This window comes from Leptonychotes weddellii, chromosome 8 (genome assembly GCF_054177405.1).
Source record: "Leptonychotes weddellii isolate Sample4059 chromosome 8, ASM5417740v2, whole genome shotgun sequence".
Lineage (NCBI taxonomy): Eukaryota > Metazoa > Chordata > Mammalia > Carnivora > Phocidae > Leptonychotes > Leptonychotes weddellii.
In genome coordinates this window covers 128,115,208-128,133,671 of record NC_138376.1, presented here as the reverse complement: position 1 = coordinate 128,133,671, position 18,464 = coordinate 128,115,208, and the positions used below count along the sequence as shown (strand labels likewise).

At 43.0% G+C, this 18,464-nt stretch overlaps 1 pseudogene; it reads right to left on the bottom strand.

Moving 5' to 3' along the window:
• Window positions 1-5,747: 5,747 nt before the first annotated feature.
• On the bottom strand, window positions 5,748-7,125 carry LOC102738844 (26S proteasome regulatory subunit 6A pseudogene; annotated as a pseudogene).
• Window positions 7,126-18,464: the final 11,339 nt, after the last annotated feature.

Here is an 18,464-nt window from a genome sequence, read left to right as displayed (position 1 = left end):
TTTGGGGTCCTGTCTTTCAACCGTTGATTGACTGTACTGGGCACGACAGACGGAAATAGGAACAAAACATGAGCCCTGCCCTAGAAACCTCAGTCTGTCAATCAGATTCTGCCCCCTGCGTTGTGTCACACAGGGAGCGTGGGCTTTGGGTGAGGATTGAGGGCATGGGACGGGGGACCGGGACAGGGACCAGGACAAGGACAAGGGACCGGGACAGGAGCTCACAGGGACCATGGACAGGGTGAGCCGGGCATGTAGAGGTGCGTGCCCGGTGGGATGTGTGCACCGCGGTGGGGCAGCTGGGCTGGCAGAGTCTGCTGCTGACCGTCCCCCTTCCCTTGTGCTGAAGCCATGACATCACGTGGTTAGAGAACCAGGTGACATCCCTGTGTTGGGGGACATGGAGGACAGTGTGGAGCCCAGCTGCAAGGCTGGTAAACATCTTCAGAGCAGAGATGATGAACCCAGAGCCATGAGCATGACACCCTCCTGGGAGGACAGGCTGTGTGTGGTGTGAACAGGAGTCCAAAGTGACTCCATTGTTTCTGGGGCAGAAATTCAGAGCATATCTTCTTTTTTTTTTTAATTTAATTTAATTTTATTAAGTTATGTTAGTCACCATACGATACATCATTAGTTTTTGATGTAGAGATCCAAGCTCTTAAAACTTACGTAACTTCTTGAAATAGAAGGCTGCTTATTACATATAAATATCTGTGCAGAGAACATTCTGGAAGGATACAAGGGAAAATGTTTTATCTAGGCAGTGGATATGGAGATTGGGGGTTGGTAGGGAGACTCCCATTTTCCATGTAACACCTTTCTGCATGTTTGCTTTCTTTTTTAACAGAGCAGATGTGACTTGACCATTCCTAAGTCCCTGAGCACTCAGAAATATGACCCATTAGATCTGGCCCTTCGATTTACTGTCAGTGGGCCCTCAGAACTCTTTTCTAGCCCCGAGAAGAAAAACCCTTTTTTTTTTTTTTTTTTTTTTGGTACTTCTTCATTTAGCTTTGCTTTTGTTTGTTTTTATTTGGCAATATTTCTATTGTAATGTTTGCAATTCTGTGGCTTGCTCAGGAATAGAGATTGAAACGAGGATCTTGCCAGGACACCTTTTTATTTTTATAAGACATAATTGACATACGACATTATATTAGTTTCAGGCATACAACATGATGATTCAACAGCCAGGACTCCTTTTTGAGCAGAGAAACTGTTTCCTTAGATGTTAATATATCTGTCAATATTTTCTGGAATTCCATTATAAGAACAATTCAATCACATAATAGATTAGGGATGATCTTTTATCTACAAGGAGTTGGCGTCTGTAGAGTCCCTCACAATTCTTAAGATGGCATGTTGCATGAATAATTTGTTATATTTCTGTTGCACACGCAAAGGTGAAACTGCGAACAAGTGGGCCAGATAGTCCTTAGTAGAGCACGAAGGCCCCTTACTCTTCTCTAGTCCATATTAGAAAATGCTTTACGATCTTTGTTTAGATACCAGACACTGTCTGCTCACTGACAAACTTGCTAATGTTTCACATTTCTATCTCAATGTGACTTCTATGATTATGTGCTTTCCAAGATTTTCACAGGGTATAAAAAAAACTATTAGCAATTAAACTTTTGCCTAATTTTAGTTACATGCTTGGCAGCATGTAAGATATATCCAGCCAGAAGTCTGCATATATTCTTTCCTTTGGCAGAGAAAAAGGAAGTGATTCTAGCAATATGCATTGCTGTTTAAATTAACCAATACAAATTACCACAAGAGCTGTATCTCGACTTTGTCCTGTTTTTGAAATAGGTTACAATTTCAATAGACCGTCCCGGCTACTCTAAGATTCATGTGTGTGGGGTTTTTTGGGCAGACTAGAGCTATCAGATGGGGAAAGCTATGCTGTCCACATAGGAGCCACCAGCTACCTGTGGTTATTTAAATTTAACTTAATTAAAATTAGATAACATTAAAATTTTAGTTCCTTAGCTGGACAAGCCACGTTTCAAGCTCTCGGTGGCCCCCTATGGCTGATGGCCACTGTATGGACAACACAGATCTAGAATATGCCATCATCACAGGAAGTTTTACTGGACAGCATGAGTCTAGAATAGACATTTTCATAAACGGCAGGAATGGAAATGCTTCCATAATAATTTTTAAAGTGTAATGAAGACAAAGATGCAGTTTCATGCAGATTCTTAATTTATGGAGTGGAACATAAGATACACATACAGTTTTCTTTGTACTGTTTTCATTTAGAGTGGGACGTATTTGACTTTGTGGAAGTCCGTGCCTGGTGTGTTTTACTTGGCTTTCTTTTAGACAAAGGGAAGAAAGTGTGAGAATAACACAGATGATTATGGTCACAGTGTTTCTCTGGTTTAACGTCGATAGATCTGGTTCAGACACGGACGCAGCGTGGCTTGGGGTGGAGTTAACATGTTCACTGCCCTTCACTGACACTCAAGGAAAAGTGATTTCAGAGATGGGTCTTGACTTCCTACCTTTTTTCCCCTAGTACTCTTTGGATTTCTAGCCCTACAGTATCATTATTTACATATTTGTCATTTATTTATGACATGTTGAACTTCAGACATGCTTAGAAATACTGCATAATAGGATTCTTTCCATAGATGTTCTAATACTATTAATGCATAATCTTCTTCTTCCCTATAAATACAGAAACGTTTGGGTGCTAAGTGAAGCACACTTCAAACAAATTACTACCTTACACCACATACCAAAATTAACCCAAAATAGATCAAAGCCTTAATGGAAGAGCTAAAACTATAAAACCCTTAGAAGAAACATAGATGTAAACTGTATGGCCTTAGATTAGGCAACAGTTTCTTTCAGGATCATATGAAAGCACAGACAATAAGAGAACACATGGATAAACCAGACCTCATCAAAATTAAAAACGCGTGTGCTTCAAAGGATGCTATCAACCTTGGAAAAGCCCATCCCACAGGGGGGAGAACATGTTTGTAAATCACATATGTGATAAGAATCTACTGTCCAGAATATATAAAGAGCTCCTCAACTCAACAATAAAAAGATAAATAATTAGTAGTTATAAGTGAATAGATATTTCTCTAAAGAAGACAAACAGATGGCCAATAGGCACATGAAAAGATGCTCAGCCTCATTAGTCATTAGGTAAATGCAAATCAAAATCACAATGAGAAGCTCCTTCACACCATTAGGATGGCTCATAAAATATGCAGCATCAGATGTCAGCAAGGAAGTGGAGAAATGAATACCCTTGTGCACAGCTGGTGGGAAAGTAAAAATGGTGTATCCACTGCAGAAAACAGTTTGGCAGTTTCGAAAAGTTAAACATAGAGATACCCTATGACCTACCAAAGCCGCTAGTAAATCTCTACCCAAGATAATTGAAAGCATATAGTCACACAAAAGCTTGTGTTCCCGAGTGTTGATAGGAGCAATATAATAATAGCCCCAAAGGGGAGACAATCCAAATGTCTGTCAACTGATAGATAAACACAAAGTGGAATATTATTCAGCCATAAAAAGGAATGAAGTACTGATACACGCTAAAACATGGATGAACCTTAGGAACTCTATGCCAAGGGGAAGAAGCCAGTCACCATGGCAACCTGCTGTACGATTTCACTTATGTCAAGCGTCCAGAATAGATGAACCCACAGACAGAAAGTAGATGAGCAGTTCTCGGGAGCTGGGGACAGAAGGAAAGAGAGTAAATTCTCAGAGGTGTGCCGTTTCCTTTGGGGGTGATGTATGTTCCCCAAGTAGATGGTGGTGATGGTTTGCACAACCTTGTGAGTGTATAAACGCCCCTGCATTGTACACTTTTAAAGGATGCATCAGGTGGCCCATGATGCAGTCGGTTAAGTTACCGACTCTTGGTTTTGGCTCAGGTCATGACTCAGGGTCGTGAGTTCAAGCCCCCTCTCAGGCTCCATGCTCAGTGCAGAGTCTCCTTGGGATTCACCCCCTCTCCCCCTACCCCTCCTCCCACTCTCTCTTTCTCCCTCTCTCTAAAATAATAAATAAATAAATAAAATCTTTAAAAAAATAAAAACAAAAAATAGAGGATGCATCTTGTGGTATATAGGTATATATTATATCTCAATCAAATATTTTAAATAAACATATTTATATAAACAAAATTCTTGGTTTCTCTTTTTAATCCCTTAATCTAAAAATAAGTAATTTTTTAAAGATTTCTGTAATTTATTCATTTGAGAGAGAGAGAGAAAGACAGTACACAAGTAGGGGGAGGGGAGGGGCACAGGGAGAGGGAGACGCAGGGGGAGGGGCAGAAGTGGTGGGGGGGACCGAAGCAAGGGGGACAGAAGCAGGGGGACCAGCAGAAGCAGACCCCTCACTGAGCAGGAAATCAGTTGGATGCGGGGCTCAACCCCAGGACCCCGGGATCATGACCTCAGCCAAAGGCAGACCCTTAACCCACTGAGCCACCCAGGTGCCCCTAAGAATATGTCATTTGTTTTCAATGCCATCTGACCCAGTGTTTTAGGGAAACTGAGAGGGAAAACCTCTAAGTGCAAGTACAGAATGAAATGATCATGAGATCAAGTCCGTGTTTTTACGTAGAAACATGAGAAGGCATCTCTTTTCACTTTAGCTAAAAGTATAAATTAGAAGTAGAGCGTGTTATTTGTGAGCCAGAAAATCAATTATAAAACAATAAAAAGTTTGAAAGACTCAAGTAGTTAGCATCTTTTTTAGTCAAAATTGCATGTTATATAATCTTTCCGTGGCTATATAAAAAGAGCCCTGAATCACATCGAGTTCTCACACGTCTCCAAAGTTCTGCAGAAATGGAATGATTCTGCATGCCCTGGTACACTATTAAGCACATTTATTTCTATTTATTTGTCACCATCTTTGCATCTGTCTTGAAATAAATACTCCCAAAGTGCCTGCTTCTCTCGGGAAGGGGAGGCGGAGTCCCTGCAGAGACAGGGACAGAGATGTCGGATGACTTCATTTCCTGGGTTAGAGAAAATCCCCGCCTGGACAGACTGCCAGCAGGAAGTGTTGTCCACGTGACAAATAAACAATAAAAGTGTGGGCATAAGAAATAAACAACTCAACTAGGTTGCAAAACAAAACAACAGCGTGCAGAATTCACCTTAATTTGCCCAACGCTTGAGGATGATCTGCTAGGGTCTCCAGATCACACACAGTCTACACTGCACGTGGGGTTTTTCAGCCGGGCACTCCGCCTTAGTTTGGTGCCAAATTAAGAGTGAGGACAAGACAAATCAAACTTCCAACAAAACTCTTCTAAGGCCTTGTAAGCAGCATGTAACTAGGTAACAAGCATAGATAAGGATGAAGCTATCAAGGCAAGCACGCTCTTTCTAGGCTAAACATTTTATTTCAGGTAAATATTAGTGATTATCATACCATGCACAGGATGTGCAAAAGCAGCTAGAAATAAACCCTTTTTTCTGGGTTCCAGTCATCCTAACCTGTCAATGATGGAGAATCTGCCTTCTCGTACACACACATTCCCTTATGCTTCTCACCGGGGATGACTGTGGACAGGCAGTGGAGGGGACGAGGAGATGGGGACATATAGTAAGTAAGGTGGAAGGACAGGCTCTACAGTTAGGAACTAAGAAAGGTTCCTTGTTGTTTACCTACTGATATTTTACTGACTCTGCCCTTAAAAGGATTTTTCTTGCAGTTTCAGAGGAGATGTTTTAGAAAAATAAAGTAGATTTTTTTTTTTTTTGACCTACAACCATCTTTTATTATGAATTTTACCCAGCACCAGACCAGGGAGCAGGTGTGGTGGGCAACCTCCTAGGCGTAGTACTTCAGGTTGGCTTTCTCCTTGGCCTGCACCTCCAGGATGCCCTCCGTGTAGTCCTTGTGCGTGAGTTTCTTGGCACCCCTGCGCAGTGCGATCATGCCCACCTCCATACACATGGCCTTGCACTGGGCCCCACTGAAGTCATCCGTACAGTGGGCCAGCTCCTTGTAGTTCACATCGGGACTGACATTCATCTTGCGGGAGTGGATCTGCATGATTTCGGCCCAGGCCTCCTCGCTGGGCATGGGGAATTCAATCTTCCAGTCCAGACGGCCTGAGCGGAGCAGTGCGGGGTCCAGGACGTCCACCCTGTTGGTGGCTGCAGTCACCTTTACTTGAGTATTGGGCTGGAACCCATCCAGCTGGTTCAGAAGCTCCAACACTGTCCTCTGCACCCCCCGGTCTCCAGCCTTCTCACTGTCAAAGCACTTAGTGCCAATGGCATCCAGCTCATTAATGAAGATAATGGATGGAGCTTTCTCCTTGGTCAGGGCAAAGGCATCCTGGACCAGGTTGGCACCATCCCCAATGAACATCTCCACCAGCTGGGGGCCAGCCAACTTCAGGAAGGTAGCCTTGGACTGTGTGGCAAAGGCCCGGGCCAGCAGGGTCTTCGCCGTACCTGGGGGGCCATACATCAACACCCCTTTTGGAAGCTGGATCCCCAAGTTCTCAAACTTCTCCTTGTGGTTCATTGGCAGGACAATGGCCTCCACCAGCTCCTGAATCTGCTTGTCCAGGCCTCCGATGTCACTACATTTTTCTGTGGGCCTCTCATCCACCTCTATGGCCTTCACCCGAGAGTCATACTCTGTGGGCAGGGTCTCCAGGATCAGATAGGAATCTTTGTTCACACCCACCAAGTCTCCTGGCTTTAGCTTTTCAGCATCCACCAACCCAATCACAGGCAAGAAGTATGTCTGTCATGTAGAGGTTTTGATCACTGCATATTTACCATTCCTCTGGGAATCCAGGTCAATATTGGCACCATCCTCTTCTTGGTCATTGGGATCAACATCTAAATGCTTGATAACGTTGGACACAAGGTATGGCAGGGTCTTGTTCACTTTGATTTTTCTCACTGTTCTCTTTGATCTTGTCCTTCATGGCTTGGAGTTCGTGGGTAACTCACAATATTTCACTCTTCATGATCTTGAGCTCACTGTCCAGCAGCTGTGTGTGCTGGGTAATCTCTTCTGTGGATGTCTTGAGCACCTCCTCCCCAATTCCATCTTGCTCAGCCTCATCCCACACGGTCGCCATCTTCTCCCGCCGAGTCACTGGACTCTAAACTAGATTTTTAAAACCAGAAATGGAAAGTTTTCAACAAATTACTTCACTGTTTAAATTAATTGCTACAGATTATAATAAAGGCTATATCTAAACTCTGCAGATTTCTCCAAAAAGGATAATAATCATAGTAACATCGCCCCATCTACAGCGTTTGGTATTTTTTTGCAAACAGATTTTTAACAGTAGAACATAATTAAAACCAGTGTGATTTTCCTAAATTGGTTTATAATATCTCTCATTTCTCGAGAGCATATGAGGAAAGTACTAATATTCCTTATTTTCCAGGTGGTAGGACAGATTCCAAACAGTAAGTAAAATGCGCAAAGGCAACAGTGAAGTATCAGAGCAAGGATTCAGACCCCAGGTCTTTCTGTGGCAGAGCCGAAACGTTTAAACCCTCTGCAACACTGCTCTGGCCACAAGCAAACCCCGCGGTTCTCCTGGGTTTTCTCCTACAATCTATGCTGAACTGAATTTTATTCTGTAAAGGCAGCATTTCACCCCATAAGCATAGCAAGCGTTCTACTCACTCCACCGCTCACTAGCTGAGGGATCTTGGGCCTTGGCTTCCTCGTGTGTAAAATGGGGAATAATAAAATGGAAAGGATTATTTCTACCTTAATGATTGTTGTCAAGATTAAATGAACTGCTACAAGGGCATGGCTCAAACGGCACCTGGACCAGCTTCATCAAGAGACAGCTCTTACTACGTACAAAAGGTTTTCTGTGCCTCCAGCTCATGATGAGACGACGTAAAACGCACAAATATTGAAATATTTGTGTCCTGCAATGTAGTGTGAGTAACACACAGCCACACCAGTATGGCTGGGTGCTGTTGTTTGAGACCTTGTTATCTGGTTCACTGGTAGGACAGGAGCATACGAAATGACAAGTGAAATAAAACATTTCAACAAAACGCCCCAAATGAAAGAAATAGCATGGCGGAATTGTCAGGAAAAAACATGACGGTGATGTCTTTAAGGAGAGAAGAAATTTAGGTGAGCTGATGGCAGTGGGGAGGGTGAATGCCAGTGATGGGGGGGTGCGTGTCCACCAACGCGGAGGTCTGGGCGCCTTTAGGCACTCCTCCAAGAACTGCGGGAACTTACCAGCCACTAATGAGCACTGACTATGTCTTGCAAGGTCTAATCCCATATGGGTCAGTGAGTCACCAGAGTTTGGACCAAGCCTTGCGTTAGTCTGTGGCCAATTTTTGGCATAAACAATTTCCTTTTTTTCTCTTTCCCAGACTTTAAAAGTTTTTGTCGTTGCTGGATTAGGTTTCCTTTTTATTTTTCTTTGGTTTTCCTTCCTCCCTCCCCCTTTCTTTCTTCTTTTCCTTCCTTCCTACTCTCTTTCATGTGGTGTGTGTGTGTGTGTTCGGGGAGTCTGCATGCCTGACATGCTAGCAGCAGAACTGAGGGACACCTGCTGTTGGGTGGAGAGGGACAGACACTGTCCCGGAGCTGGCTGAGAAAGCTGAATATATGCCACACAGAAAAGGGGTGCTAAGTATTGGAGAACAACTATGTGTGGGTGACAAGGTTTTTCCCAGTCTAAAGTGACACAAGAAAAAAAAAGGTGTAGTGAAATTTTTATAGAGTTATACTTACTGACTTGCAATCGTTACATATTTGTGTTCTAATTCACTGAATTTGTCAAGATCCATTGATGTGATCGTAAAATACAATTACAGAACAGGCCTATAAAACTGGAAATTGGGGGGCGCCTGGGTGGCTCAGTTGGTTAGGCGACTGCCTTCGGCTCGGGTCATGATCCTGGAGTCCCGGGATCGAGTCCCACATCGGGCTCCCTGCTCAGCGGGGGGTCTGCTTCCCCCTCTGCCCTCTTCCCTCTTGTGCTCTCTGTCTCTCATTCTCTCTCTCTCTCTCTCTCAAATAAATAAAATCTTAAAAAAACAAAACAAACAAACAAAAAAACTGGAAATTGGTTCCTCATGTCTCCTCCACCGCCCCGTCTTTTCTTTAAAATGTTTCTGAAATCTAAAGATCTGGTGACCACTGATAGTAAGTTGCAATGAATCTTTAAAAAGGTATCACTTAGAAAGACCATGCAGTGGGGGCACCTGGGTGGCTCAGTCAGTTAAGCGGCTGCCTTCAGCTCAGGTCGTGATCCCAGGGTCCTGGGATCGAGCCCCACATCGGGCTCCCTGCTCAGCGGAGAGCCTGCTTCTCCCTCTGCCTGTCACTCTGCCTATCTGTGCTCTCTCTCTCTACGCGTCTGTCAAATAAACAAATAAAATCTTAAAAAAAAAAAAAGAAGAAAGACCATGCAGTGGATTTCCATGAGGAATACTGCACTGATGGTCATTTACTAGGGCACACAGTTACTTCTTATCACAGAAGGTAGTTCTGGCCACACGGCAGGATGTATTTTTAAAAATAATTATAATGTAGGGGCGCCTGGGTGGCTCAGTCGGTTAAGCGGCTGCCTTCGGCTCAGGTCATGATCCCGGGGTCCTGGGATCGAGCCCCGCATCGGGTTCCCCGCTCGGCGGGAAGCCTGCTTCTCCCTCCCCCACTCTCCCTGCTTGTGTTCTCTCTCTGTCAAATAAATAAATTAAAATATTTAAAAAAAATAATAATTATAATGTACATCTCGTTTTTCTTTGAAACGTATTTCTCTAGCTGCTCTATTAATTATAGCACATATAATAAATATGCATTTAGTTTCTAATACACATTAATTATTTGCATCGAAACACTAAACTTTTTATATCTATAATAACTGAGCCTGCTTTTTCAATCTAGTTGTGACCTGATGTCTTAACCTCATGTTGATCATTTCCAATTTAAAGAAAAAGCCAGGCTTGTATATCCAGTAAAACTGAGGGGGAAATGAGAAACATGCTTACAGAATTACGATGGACCCAGCCAAGATGTTGCAGGTGACCAGCTGACCGAGTAAAGAAAATGAGCGAAACAGGGAATTCCTGTCGCTGAGCCCAGACCTGTTCTCCCGGCTTCCCGAGGGCACACGTGACTCACTTCATGCGTGCAGATTTCTCACTTTTACATCCTCCCGCTGTAGGGGAAACATAGTTTCATTTCATCTTTCCTTCTTGCCTCTTACTCGCCTTGACCAGCTTGAGTGTAACCTCTTTGGGGGCAGAGCAGGAAGGGGCTGTGAACCGTGCAGATCCCAAGCCCACAACCTGGGTTGCTTCTCTGCCACCTGCCAGCTGGGGGCCCTGGGTCAAGTCCCTAAATGTCTGTGAACCCAGTGTTCTCACTTTACAACGACCATGAGGATGCCTGTATTGAAGGGTTAGATAATATGAGGGGCGACGTGAGGGCTCTCGGTTGCTCTCGGTTGCTCCTACTTCCGTGCCCCTCAGGTGCCTTTCGAGAGCCCCAAGCTCTGCTTTCCCTCAGAATAAACTGAATGCCATTAGGCATTTAAAAAACTCACAATTAAACTCCAATTCAAGATGAGAAAGCTGCGTGACGGAGCTCTCTAGCTGGACTACCTTTATACGGAAAGAGAAGAACATGAAATAATTTAGGAGATATCTTGTTCTTCAAAAGGAAAACATTTCTGCAAACCATCGGAGACTCTTAACTCTAGGGAACAAACTGGGGGTTTGCCTCCCTAGGGAAGGCGGGTGGGGGGATGGGGTAGCTGGGGGATGGGCATGAAGGAGGGCATGTGATGGAATGAACCCTGGGTGTTCTATGCAACTGATGAATCACTAAACTCTACCCCCGAAACTAATAATACACTCTATGTGAACTAAACTGAACTTAAATAAAAAAATTTTTTTTAAATATTTCTGGAAAGAAGTCATGGGGTTAAATTACATATGCTTTATTCTAGAATCACAGTCACTATATGTGCAAAACTATAAAACTAATATTAGCGTTGACTCAACACATTTTTACCAATACATGCAATTGAGCACAAAATAATTGTACATGAGATGAAGTAGAAGAGAAACAAAAACAATGCTACTTCCCAGACATGGTTTAGAGCTCGCTTTTCAGCCCATATCAAGTATAGTTTAATAAAAGTGAAAAAGATGAGAGTAGGAAAATAATTAAATCCAACGTGTAGGCCCAGGGATCCACACGATCTGGGCACCTCCACAGATGGCCCTGGATTTAATTTTCCCCACACTTTCTTTTTTTTTTTTTTAAATTAAAGATTTTATTTATTTATTTGACAGAGAGAGACACAGTGAGAGAGGGAACACAAGCAGGGGAAGTGAGAGAGGGAGAAGCAGGCTTCCCGCGGAGCAGGGAGCCCGATGCGGGGCTCGATCCCAGGACCCTGGGATCATGACCTGAGCCGAAGGCAGACGCTTAACGACTGAGCCACCCAGGCGCCCCTCCCCACATCTTCAATGAGGAGATTGGACGAGCTCACCTTGAGGCAAAGTCTTTCCAAACATTGCTATTTCATGATCTGTCTGATAGGTGAAAAATACTGCCGGAAACTGTCTTCAGAGACCCCTGAACAAAGCTATGCATTGTGGCACACTAACCCTTAATATTCCTTTCTTCACAGTGGGAGAGGGTTTGTTCCCTTGGGGCCACGTTTTCACAGAGTGGAGGCAGACAAACCGAGGTCTCAGAGAGCCATCCTTTTGCTCCTTGAGAGAAAAGCAAAGTACCACATAATGGACCTCAGCAAGTGATGGTTTGGCCCTGAAAAGCGGGCAGGTCCTTGCTTGCACTGATCCTGTCTCATGCCAAGTGAGAATTGATCGAGAGATTTAGGATGTCCCCACACTTCTGTCCTTGCTGTTGAATTTGTCATGTGTCACGAAGCTTAAGTCTGTCAGGAAACATGAATACCATCTGAGGTTATTAAAGATTTATTTATTTATTTGAGAGAGAGCCAGGGGAGGGGCAGAGGGAGAGAGAGAATCTCCAGCAGACTCCCCACTGAGTGCAGAGCCTGACGCGGGACTCGAACCCAGGACCCTGAGATCATGACCTGAGCTGAAGCCAAGAGTTGGACACTCAACCGACTGCGCCACCCAGACGCCCCTCATCTTCTTTTTAAAAATGTATTTTTGGACATGTCCCAGAAAAGTTTCTCTCCTTTACCTGGACAGACCCACTCTAAGGACAAGGTCTCACAACTGCTGTGGGATTCTGCTGTGAGTGTCCCACTGGGTTGTTCCTAGCCAACAGCCTGTGGGCATCAGATCACACTGTCTCCTCAGATGTCTGCATTTACAGCAATTTAAGCCTATCTGGTATCATTTTATTTTTCTGTGAGTAAATGAATGTGTTTCAAAACTTCATGACGTGGTAATGAGAAGTCAAATTGACAAATAACATGCCTCACTAGAATAAGCAACTGAAGACTTTGAACAAACCAGATTGTGCAACAATGTTGCCTTATTAAACACGTGGGCGTTTTTTTTTAATTAAATAAATCAGGTCAGGAAAACATAAAAACCTAATTTTAAGTGTTTAATTTCAAGATAATTTGGCATCTGTCATAACCTTCCAGTTATTGTTCCTCATAATGATTTGGGTGAGGAACATATACTTATCAAAGAAAAAATGCATATGATAATTCAATATCCTGCCATGTTTTAGAGAACTACAAATAAGCCTGAAAATTATTAGAAATCAAAATAAGTATATCCCTTTTTCAGGAAAAAAATTAACCTTGTAAAGTTGCTCCTTCCCTCTAAATTATTTTATAAATCAGTATTCCAATAAACAGATGAAAATTATTTTTAACGAGATTAGGTGATTCTAAAGGTCACATGGCAAAATAAATACATTGAAAATTGCCCTACCAGATATTAAAACATGTTACAAAACCTCAGTAATTAAAACAACAATAAAGGCATAGGATATACCTAAGTCAATGCAAGAGAATAGAAAGGCCAGAAATAGGCCCAAACACAGGAGAGAATTTTGTATCCCCTGAAAGGACCAATCAATAAATGGTGTCGGAAAACACTGTAGCCATCTAGAAAAAGCTGCACGTAGATCAATATTTCATGCTGTGCCCCAGGATAAATTCCAAATGAATAAAAGATTTAAATTTTTTCAAGATGAAGTCATAAAAGTACTAGAAGAAATATAAGAATTCTCGTATAAACCCAGCGAAGTAATGGCCTGACTATATTTTAAAATTCAGAAGCCATAGAAGATAAGACGGATTCGTTTAACTTCGTTTAATGCCATAAACAAAGTAAAACAGCAAGCGGAAAAAAATGGAAAAGAAATTTTCAGCTCCCATAAATCAACCAGAGCAAAGATTAATATCTTCATAGAAGAAGGGAGGTGGCCACAAAGGACATGAACACTGAATTCACAGAAAAGGAAATAATAGTGACCCATACATATAAGAACGATACTCAGCCTCTCCACTGAGGTGTCATTTTTCGTGTAAGACTTGAAAACAACAAGATTTTAAGAAAACAGGCACAGTTGTACATTGCCAACGAAGAGCAGTCTGGTAAAATCCATCAAAAGTAGAAGATGCATGCTCTGAATAGCTTTAAACAGACTGCCAGTGTGTGGACTCCCTCTGGCATTGTCCCCAGATGCAAAGACTAGAAACAACCTAAGTGCCCAGCAGTGTGAAAATGCCGAAATAAAGTTTGCTATTTCCATCACCTACCGCTCCGTGCTGTTATAAAAAGAATGAAGTCTATCTACTGAATTGGAAGGGTCTCCCAGAAATATGTTATTAAGAGAAAAATACACAATGCACAACTTTGTGTTCTAACAGAGGGAAGCACATATTCACATTTGCTTAGATCTGCATACAATTCTGGAAGGATGCAAAAGGAAAACAGTAACTGCTCAGCTGTTTGGGGACAGTGGGCAGTATGGTGAATGGACGGGAGGTGAGCTGTTCATATATGACTGTTTATAGTTTTGTTTTGTTTTGTTTTTTACTTTTGAACGATGTGAATGCATAGCTTTCTCAAAAACTAAACAAACATTTTTGAAGTAGGAAATCTGCTGGAGAAAAATTGCTTCTGGACACCTCCATCTTCCCAAAAGAACTTACCCAGTCTTTTTGATGTTGAAATTTAAAAATAATTTTCCTGACATTTCTAGCATTACCTTATTGTCAAAGAGTATTTTCAAGTTTTCCCCCAGAGCTGGTTCATCTGGCGTTATTTGAGTCATTGGGGCTCCATCCAGGGCTTGATTTCTCTAGGATGTGGGGTTCATGTTCCTCGCTGGAACTTGCCTCGGGACAGGAACTCCAATACCGTGGACAGTCAGTCCTGCGTGTACAGAGCAACAGAGCAAGCAGCAGGAAGAAGATTGTTGGAAAATAGGCTCCAGCATCTCTGTGCACGTTTCTACTTCTGCCACGCCCTTCCGAAGTGCTGAAAGAGTGGGGTGGCTAAGGGGGGGGCACTCAGGAGACCCCCAGTCTCCATCCATCCTCCCTCTTCTGGAGGTGGGACACTTCCCTCCCTCCTATGGTCGCACCATCATTTCCCTTTACCCCATGGTTCCCGAATCTAAACCGTGGTTTCTCAGCCGTTCTTCCAAATTACTAGGTAAAGAACAGCTTTGAAGCTTGTTTGATAATAAAGACTAGACACCCTGCTTTTTGTCCTGTATTTTCAGGAAAAGAGTGATTCTAACAGCAATATCTTGGAGTGATGGTAAAATGACATTGATGGAGAGAAGTCTTCTGAGAACTACTTGTTTAAACACAGAGAGCTTGTCGCTGAGTTGCCCAGCTACATGATCATTTTAAAGACCTTATTTCCCCAGGGCAAGTGTTTATTTTACAAGTCTTACAAGTAAGCTTAATTAAGCACTTGAAAGGTGATAACTTGTAATTATTATTTTACAATATGGTGAGAGTCAGGACCCTATTAGCGTGAAATAATAATTGCTACTAAGAGATTTCATAAAAAGTACAGCTTTTCATGAGCAAACACAGAAAGGCTCAGGGCTTGGTCCTTCCAATCACAGGTCTTGGGGAGGGGGGCGCTGCTGAACGCCAGCTTCATCCGGGTTTCTGTGAATGGCGGGTATGAGGACATCTTAAGAGAAAAATATTTGTAAGGATTTATTTCTGCTTTGCCCTATCACATCCAGAGTGGAGAATGGAGGGAACGGGGGCTGGCCATGTCTTTTTTCTTACGTTCTTTCATATCTAAGGTAGAGGAAGAACATTTCCAAGACATGGATCTGGTCTTTTTCTTCTACTGCTCCTAGTTTATGGGTTCACGTTAAAACCAACAAAAACCACACAAATATTTTCAGTTAGGTTTTTTTTGACAGGGCATGGGGATCTATATTTTTATTTCGAGTTTTATTGAGGTATCATTAATTATAAAATTGTACAATATTTAAGTTAAGAAGTGATTTGGAAGAAAATAAAGAGGATTTTTTTTGGTAAGTGACCATTAATACATATTGTTTTATTCAAGTACATAGTACAGCTCCCTCATGCCTCACTGACTTAAAAATTAAAAAATCAACCTTGATTATCAGAGGCCCACTCTTCCTAATTACCCAAGATATGGACAGTCATTGCTTTACTGCCATTATGCAGCTGGGATATGTAATTCACATCACTTTTAAAACCTCTTTTTTTCACTCCTGAAACTGATTCTCATTAATAATGGCTCCAAGGAAGCAAGTCTTCTAAGACAGTTGTGAATTTTTATTGTCAATTATACTTGTCACAAACTGCCCAGTGGTTTTGTTAGAGCACAATTAGTCTCTATGGAACTTCAAATACTGTGTATGAACTAATCATGTCTGTCTACAGACAACTCTATTTTACTACCCGGAGCTTCTGTTCAATTTTAAAAATAGATTTCTGTTATTGAAACAAAAATTTACTTTTTGTAATTTCAGTAAAAAAAAAAAAAAAAAGTTCAAGATACAGGCCATCTGAAAGCAGCTTGTTCACTGTGCCCAGAAATCCTAATTCTAGATTGGTTAAATGATTTGATGTAAGGCAGATGTTCAGATGGGAGTGAAATATCTGTTTTCTTGACCCCAAAAGGGTGATCAGCTAAGGGTTTGACATACTTCATTTAACTAATTCTTGCACCAGGATGATGAATAAGTCCCGTTCCGATTGCCACTCCGCGGATGAGCCAACGGGGCCTCGCGGCGGCCAAGCGGCTGCTCCGCACTCACGTGGTGGGTGGAGGGCGCGCGGGGCCCTGCCTCCAAATCCACGTGCTGAGCCACCGAAAGGAGAGTTAGATGTATATCTGCAGATAGGTTAAGTATGTTTTGGTTGCCCGTATCTATAAGAACTGTTTTGTTAAAATTTAAGTTCACTTTTTTCCAAAACGGTTTCTAAGACAATGCGTGTCTCCGACAGCATACCCATCGTTACTAGTATTTGTTTTGAGAATACTAGCTCTTCTCTTTATACCAGGAAAGTGCTCTGTTCTGCTGTGTTTTCTGGGAAGGTATTTTCATTCCGTGTTTCAAACACATTGGAGGCTCAGTTCCACATTCCCTTAGTAAGCACCCACCTGCGTGCAGGACACTGGGTTACAAACGTGAGCAATCTCCAGTGCCTCCAGAAGCCCAGGATCCGGCAGGGAGACCAGTTAGGACATCCCCAGAGGGAGATGACACTTGGCTGGTGGCTGAGACAGCCAGCTGTGCTGGGGGGGAGGGGGACACAGTGTCTGTTCCACTCTGTCGCCTGGTGAATGCCTACAGTCACGGGGGGCTTGGGGTGACTTGACCACCTGTTCCCTGTGTGGGGAGGGTGAGCCTCCCGGCCAAGCCCAGACCCAGGCCAGTGGGCACCCCTGCTCACCCATGAGGCCACCCCCGGCCTGGAGGCCAGACACCAGAGCCACCCCCTCCCCCTGCCACCAGCCAGCCTCCTTCTCCCTCAACGGCTGCTTCTGAGAGAGTCCAGGAAAGTTCCTGGGGACGAAAATACTTTCACTTTTCACTTGCTATGTTTGACCACTTTGTTTTGGGTTGTTCTGTGTTTCCCACGGAATTCAGGTCATTCACACACGCACATTGGTCTCTGCATGAACCGTGGCTTTCATCCTCTGTCTCCTTCACCAGCATTTCTCCCTCCTTTAGAACAGGGTTGGTCCCCCACCTTCCTCCTCTGGCCCCAAGCCACGACACCCCCTGCCTGCCCTGCCTTCAGCATTTCCCATCCCTCAGCCCCACCAGCTCCCCATTCAGATCACACTTAGCCCTAAATGGGTCAGTAAGGACCAGTAACTCCAAGTGAGATTCTGCATCTGAACACCAGACACGAGTTCGTCCAGGTAGCTTCCAGAAGTGGCTAATAAATGCTAGGGAAAGAATGAGCCAGTATTTGAGTTGGAAATGGGAGGCATCTCAGAATCAATAGCGCTATTTCTCTTTGCCCATTTAATATTAGAAATGGTCAATACTAAAAGGCAGGAATTTAGAAGAGGAAATTTTTTCATATACCCATAAAAGTTTTAAAAAACTAGATTTGGGTGTTGGCCAGAATTTTTAAGTATACCAGGAGGAACGTGCATACATAGGTGTATCCAACAGGAAATATTTGGGGTCTGACCAATGTTTTAGGAGCTTTTACAGTTGCTCATTTTGTACTTACTGTTTCTTAATAACTTCACTTGAAGAAATAGTCCATGGATGATGGCGATGAGGGGGTGATGATGATGAAGATGATGGTGATGATGGTGATCGTGGTGATGGTGATGATGATAACAGCAATGAAGATAATGGTGGTGATGGTGATGATGGTGATGATGATGAAGATGACGGTGATGTTGATGGTGGTGCTGGGTGGTGTTGATGGTGATGATGGTGGTGACGATGGTCACGCTATGTCTTTATTGAAGACTTTGTACCAAATTCAGTTCTCACGTGTACTAGCTCTAATGTGCATTAACTCATTTATTCATGGCAGCTTTACAAGATTGGTACTATTGTCATCCTCGCTTCACCTATGAGGAAACTGAGGCAGAGAGGAGATAAGTAACTTACCTATATTGCACAGTGTCAATAGCAGACATTAAGAGACCAAACCCAAGTCCATGAATTGAGCCACACTCTGCTGCTTCTCCGGCTGGTCCCTTGGGATGATGTAATTCTATTTCCGAATCATGGCGCCTGTTTCCTGGTGGGTCAGATCACACACACACAAGTGAAGTGGGTGCTCAGGTTTCAACCCTGGACTTCTTGAACCTCTGTGCACCGTGTCATTTCTCTACACCTATTTTCTGCTGTGAATTTTGTCTCTTGCCAGATAGCTGCCCACATATTTAACTTTCTGGCACAGGCAAGAAAACATAAATATTTCTGTCATGTCTTTAACATTGAAATAAGAGTGGTGGTGTTAATATATACAATGAATATTACTCAGCCAT